The sequence below is a fragment of the Arachis ipaensis genome, chromosome B03 (genome assembly GCF_000816755.2).
Source record: "Arachis ipaensis cultivar K30076 chromosome B03, Araip1.1, whole genome shotgun sequence".
NCBI lineage: Eukaryota > Viridiplantae > Streptophyta > Magnoliopsida > Fabales > Fabaceae > Arachis > Arachis ipaensis.
The window spans coordinates 11490844-11498374 of NC_029787.2; positions in this window are offsets into that span (position 1 = coordinate 11490844).

Consider the following 7531-nt stretch of genomic DNA (forward strand, 5'->3'; position numbering starts at 1 on the left):
TAGCTTTAATTGGTTAAATATCTTATTTGATGACGATGAATTGAGGAAAATTTACACGAATAAAATAAATCACTATCAATATTATTCATTTGTCCTTGGGCAATTTTCTCTATATAAATGTTCTTAATTTGTATATGTAAATAATGGGGTTTTAATAAGGATTACGTTTAAATATAGAACTTAAACACTACCACGATTTAATACTATTAAACCAAATCTACTAAAAGTATAGACGTTAGAACGAATTTCAAATATTATTATATCTGAAAAATTCATATATTTGCATTTTTTTTTACATACTACACTTATTAAATCTAACTCGATTTGGCCTGTTTGACTAAAAATTTGGCCATCTAATTATCTGGCCAGATCAAATTACTCGTTGAGCTGCACAAATATTAAACCCAATAAAAACTAGTTTGACGCGGTCGATTTTCAGCAAATCCAAGACCTTAGTCGAATTGTATAACTCGACCGAATCAAATTTATTTTTTAAATATTTTTTTAAATCCGAAATACGTTGTTTCAGCCATAGTAGTTAAAATCTCGATTTAACTCTTAAAATCTTCCGATATTGCGATTTTAAATGAGTCAATCGATTTTACAAAATTTATACTAGGTCTGATGATTTTACGATTTAAATCTTGCTAAAATTTTACATTTTAAGTACTTAATTTACTTTTTTGATTTCACGCAGAATCTCGATTTTCTCTACCTTGGTTCAGCCCCCCACCCCACCCCATACTCTAATCAGATCAAACTCCCCCCGTGGCAAAGCCCTCGACTCTCTTCTCTCTCAACAGTCTCTCACAGTCTCACCTCGTCACTTGCTCACTCCACCTCGTCGCTCTCACGGTTTTACCTCTCGTCTTCAGTCTCTTATTTTTCTCTTGGTCTCGCACACTATCACGGCTTCTCATCGCTTGCTTCGTCAGCAGCAGAAGCAGACAGAACTAGCATCTAGTCCCTCGAGTGATGGTGGTGGTCGTCTTCTTATTTCGTTGTATATTCTTTCACCATTAGTTTCAAATGAGCTTTTTTTTTTATCTTTTTTTTCAAACTTTCAATGTCAATTTCAGTGTGCCTTATGATTTCATAGCAAAATTAGAATTTTATGGTGATGGACTGATGGTTGCTGTTGTTGTATGTTATTTTTTAGAATTTTTGAAACTAAATACTACGGATTTAAAAATTATCATAGTTGAATTTGTTATTAAAAATTATGAATGAGTTGAATTTGTTGTGGTAAATTGAATGGATAACATCATTGAGTTGAATTTTATTGCTAAATAACATCGCTGAGTTGAGTTGAATTTGTTACTGTATTGTTTAAAAAATCACTTAACTAAATATTTTGTTACTGTAAATCTTTTATTTTTTCCTTAGAATTTTAAAAACGTCTTCATCTCAAACACTATTAAAAACGCCACCATCTCAAAAACAAGTATCTTCAACTCTTAAGGTTACAATTGAAAAAATTTATAACAATAGAGGGAAGAATAATCCTATTTGGGAGCATTGTAAATAAATTGTTGAAAATTAATAAAAATCACTATGATATGGATATATTATGTTACTGATTGTGTTATCTTTTGCTCGTTCTTGTTCATTTAAATTAAAAAAATATGGGTAAAGGACAAATAGGTCCCTGAGCTTTTATTTTGTGGACATTTAACTCCCTCAGGAATGAAAAATATAAAACAATCCCTGACCTCTCAAAACGCCATACAAATTGGTCTTTCTGTTCATTCTGCTTCGCAATACGTTACGGATTCAGATTACCTAGCGCTTATGTGGCGTAGCAATGGGTACATGTAAACTCCGTTAAATTAGTAGATAATTAGTCAATAAACTAGTTTTTTAATAAAGAAGATTAGAAATGCGAATATGATATTAAATTATGATAGAGCTCATCGAAACGATAATTTTGACACTAATTTCAAAAAATCGGTCCAAAATTGGACCGAGCAGGCTGAACTGGTTGAACCGGACCGTGGGCCCAACTGGGCCAGCCTTTTAAAATGAACCCACGTCCTTCACTTCTTCATTTTCAGCAAAACGCTGAAGGCTTGCGTGCAGGGAGAAGAAAAAGGGTTCGAACCCTTGTTCCAAGTTCAAAGCGCCGTAACTTTCCGATCTGGGATCCAATCACCGTACCGTTTGCGGCCACGCGACCATCGCGTCGAACTCTATACTTTTACCGGAACAATTTCATAGGTAAGCCATTAATTACTCTCAGCCACTCTTTTCCCCCCAATTTTCAGAAAATTGGAAGAGATGTTGAATTTCTTTAATTTTTGAAGTTTTTGGATCCAATTAGCTTGAGAAAAACGTTCACTCTTGCTTATGTGAAATTTGGGTAAGGCGATGATATACTAATTCTATCCAAATATTCTGAATTTGTGTTTTGGGAATTAAATTGGGTATATATGTGTTATGAATATGTATTAGGTTGTGAATAAATAATTGGAGCTTGAAATTGTGAATACCATAACTTGGAGGAAGCTGTGTAGTTGAGGTTTTGGGGTTGTGATTGGTTTTAATTAAATTGCTTTGATTGTTACGTGGGAATCGGCTAAGGTATAGTTTAGGTTTCTTGTATTTAATATATAATGTTCTGTGAAAACTTAGGCTAGATGACCATAGGATAAGTTGGAATGCAGGTGTGTGTTTAATGTTTAGCAATTTGTTGATGAATATGTTTGGTTGGTGTTTGTTGGATATTTAGTGATTTGATTATAGGATGGAGATTGTTATTATGTTAATTTGGAAAGAGACATGGTTGAGCGTTGTTGCTGGAATTGTGTTGATATTGATAGGTTGATAATGAATGGAATGGAAACTTTGGATGAGAATAAGGTTTAAAGGGGTTTGCAAAATTGTGGTTTTGGGTTGAACTTCGGCGGGATATTATTTAGTTTTGGAACCCTAAATCGATTTCAACTTATTTTAAATGAAAATTGGGTTTGTGAAGTTTATGCCATTCGAAGAACGGAAGAAAAATGATTTAAAACGATCAAGTTATGCTCGTTGGAAGTTTGGAGGGTAATATGTTGATATGCAGGTGGTATTCTCCCTGATTGTGCAACTCTGCTTAATCTTTTTTGAAGAATGTACGTCCACGCATACGCGTGGCATGGAATTTTGACGACGCGTATGCGACTGGTCCCATGCGCACGCGTAAGGGGTTAACAAGCATGTCCACGCGTACGCATGACAAAGGGACGCGCGCGCGAGCTGCAGTTTCACACTCCCATGCGCACGCGTGAGCCACGCGTACGCGTGGCTCCTGTTCCAGCAAACATGATTTTTGAAGTTTTAAACCCTATTTCAAACTTCTAAACCTCTATTCTCATTTCTTAGTCGTAAATAATAGTATTAGACCTAATATTCAGATGAAGTTAGGAAATTGAGATAATTTGGAGATGAAGTAAAGTTGAAAAGTGATGAATTGACTATAAAATGTTATGGATGATCATGTATGTTACTTGGCTTGATAATCAAATGAATGATTATGTATGATACTTGGCTTGAATGATTAAATGATCTGAGATACGAGATTCCCTGGGTAAAGTACCATAGCTTGCCACCACGTGTACCAGGTTGAAAGCTCGATACTCTGTTGACCCTCTATGTAAGGGTGACCGGGCACTTATAAATTCCCGGGAATGTTAACCTCCATTGAGCAATATTGATTATTCGAGAAAAAGCTATGCATAGACTCTTGGGGATGCACGTCGAGGGACAGTCTAAGGTTTTCGGACTTGTCGGGTTGGCTGGATAACCGACAGATGAGCCTCATCAGCTATAGAACAGGCATGCATCATATGCATACAACTTGAATTACTTGTTTGTGCATTAACTGGGTGTGCCTAAATATACTTGTCATGCTAAATGTATATTTGTTACCTGCAGTACTTGTAACCTTCTTGTGCTTACTTTTATCTATTTATTTGTCTGTGAAATGCTGACGGAGATGGAGGTATGGAGGAATGGCAGTATGTGACTTAGATTTTAAAGTTAAGTTAAGTTAAATTTAGATACTCTTAGAAAATCACCCTTTATGGCTTCTGTTTATTACTTTAAGCTCTATAATCCGAGTATCGGCGTTCTAGGATTACCTTTGGCATTCCCAAGACCTTATATATTATGTGTGTGGCACCTTTACGATACTGAGAACCTCTGGTTCTCACCCCATACTATGTTGTTATTTTTCATATGCAGGTTGGGAGGCATATCGTTAGGCGTCTGGACTCATGCGAAGTGGTTACTAGTTATTNTACTTAGATTTCTCTCCACATATCTTGCTCTTTCGATCCTCTTAGAGGTTTATGGAGAGACAGGATTCTGTTTATGTATATTTGGGTTTTGGTTATGTATGTATATATGTGTAAATATTCTCCGGCCAGCCTTGACTTCGCGGGCTGAGTTAAGAGCTTGTTATTTTGTATCATTGACTCTCTATTCCTACTTTTATTATCTTATGTCTGATAGTTATAGTTTTCTTCACACGCAAGTTATTCCGTTTCCGGAGCGTTGCGCTTTTCGTTTCGCAATTTTGTTTTACTCATTTTTCAAGGCTCCTAGTTTATTATATTCTTTCTACTATTATATGTATGCATTTTAATTTTAGAAGTCGTAGCACCTCACCATCTCTGTTTTACATCCTAGGGGTAAAGTTCTGTGTAGTAGGGTGTTACAGTACGTATCTTCAGGATAGTGTGAACGGGGCTGACGTGGTCGATTGGAGAAAGTAATGGGACGTTGTGGTCCTTGGGCACTAAGACGACGTCATTTCAAAAAACATTTTGCAATGGTTCTTATGAGATATGCCAATGCTGTCCATATCAGTCACAAACAATTACAGGAAGCCCTAGGACTAACCTTTTCCCTCAAAAAAATACAACGCTTTGTCTCCGTGTTGTCCTCGTTGCTGTTCCGTGAAGCAGTTCCATTAAAGCTTTGTGGTTATACCTGCGTCTATCGTGGAGAGTGGTAAGTACATTGTTGTTTAAATTTGTTCTGTTTATACCCGTTATTTATCATCATGTCGTAGGATGGGACTGATAGGAACTGTAAGTGATTGTCGTAGGTGATTAGTTGTGGGGTTAGTCATTTGTCAGGTATTGTTTAGAGAGGTTTTGGAGATTTTGATAATAAGAGTTGGTTTTGTGTTGTGTTGTGGATTGAAAAATTTTGCAGATGGTTGATGTATTCGGTGTTCTCGTATTCTATCATGGGGATAACTTTTCAAGGGCACCCACCGGTGAGTTAGTCTATTTGCATGTTCAAGCTGAGAAGTTTTCTCCGATGGACTTGAATTTTGTTGTCTTTTCCCCCTACTGGTATTATTATTACTTGAAATTGCATTTGTCAAATTGTTATCCTTACTTGCATGCCTGTTACCAATTTGTTATATTTTCTGAAAAAGGGATGTCGTGCTGTTATGCGGTTGCAGCAATCAGAAAAAAGCATGAGAACATGGAAGATTATGTGCATCCATGTTTATACATGGAATCTCTGAAGAAGACTTACGAGCACTTCATCCAGCCTGTTACTAGTGAAGAATTCTTGACACGGACTGATCAGACAAGGCCTGCTGCACCTATCATCAAGAGGTCAATCGATCGTCCAAAGGTCCATAATAGACAGAAAGACCCAGCAGAAACTGTTATTGAAGGTGAAAAAGTGAAGAGGAGTTTCTATGCGACCTGCAGCAAGTGTGGTCAAACAGAACTATAAGACTTGCAAGGGTGCGCCATCCAACTTAAATTGAAAATCTAAGATCAGGAAACCAAAGAAGAAGACCCATGACAACCTTTCTCTTGTGGTTCTACCACTGTCACAATCAGCACCTGAGGCAGAGGTACTTGACTGGACGAATGATCTTTTTGTCCCCCTGATAAAATGTTGAAGAATTTAGTTGTCCATTTTAAAAGTGTTAAAGGATCTATTTGTATTTTTTTAATTGTTTGATGACTTTACTGTCTTTCTTCATTTCAGGGTGAAGAGCATAATTCATCTATTCCAACCAACTAGAACCATTCTGCAGCTACCACAATTCCAGTGTGGTCCAACAACAAGCTGCTCCAAAAGCTGCACATGTGCTTGTTTCTGCAGTCCCTGCAAGGTAAGGCCAGGTTCCATTCAAACCTCCAGCTAGAGTTCCAGCAAGGCCATCCAACAAAAATTTGCGACCAAACAACCAATTAGAAGGAAGGATGATGGCAAACAACATGTTCAAGGATCACAGCAGCCAAGTGTAGAAGCAACTGAAGGACCATCTGATGAGATTCTGGCTGCAGCAAGCACTGGAACTACAAGAATATTTCGGTTCATCCCCACCCCGAGAGTCAATAATTCCAAGAAATGATGTTGCTATCTTAGGAAGTCAATCGTAGCTGATGTAAAAAATTGGACAAATTTATTTTCATTTTTTATGCATCCTAGTATCTTTTTGTCAAAATTATAATGCTCAGGTTATGACCTGTTATGAGACTGCTTATCATATTTTGTTAGGATTGTAATCCTTCAAACTTATCTTATGGTTCAATGTTTAATGATCCAACTAGTTTAATGAATTTTACATACTCGGACCATCAACATGATATTATATATAGCCATTTAAAGACATGATGTTACAGCAACAACATATTATCATTCATCAAAGGATAAACATAACTATATTATGTCAATTATTCCTCACAAGAGCGATGCTCAACATCTAATAACACCTAATAACAACAACAGCAGCACAAATTACTACCAAACATACAACAATTACCCACATATTAGATTTTTTTTCCCTTTTCTAGACAGGCAAGCTTCTTCTCTAACTTAACCAGCCTCTATTCTACTTTATTCTTGCACAAGTACTGCTCCAGGTCGTCAACTTCATTGTTAGTAACTGACTTCTCTGTAGCCCTAATTTTTGCAACATGATCATTAAGCCAGACAAAGAACTTGTAGTGGGATGGATTTTTCAACTGCAACATCAACAACAAAATCAAAATTAAGCTAAACACATGAATCAGCTTCAAGCTTCATAGAACCATGTTACCTTGAAGAAGGGACACCCAAGAAACAACCGGTTGGGGTTAGTTGGCGTCCTGGACTTATATAGTACAGCATACACGCCACATCTGCACATCGGAGCAATGTCGTCCTTCTCGTGTCCAGCCTCCACGCATCGAATGTGAGACGGCAATCGGACTCGTTTGGGTGTTCAAAGAACCTCCTTCACTGGCCATAAACGCCCTAGATGCAACAAACTCCTAACTATACAAGTGCGATGGTGTCTGAGACCAATTTGAAAAATTAGGGCACCTCCTATTGTTTTGAGAGCAGAGCAGAGGGACCTAGTTATCATCCAAATGAATGTCAACATCTCATCCTACCCCGTAACGGATACATCACTCCGTTATTGCCACATGGACGTCACATCATACTTTTCCGTTTGGCATTAGAGAGCAGATTAAATAAAAGGAATAATTTATATGACGTTTTGAGAGGTCAGAGATCGTTTTGTATT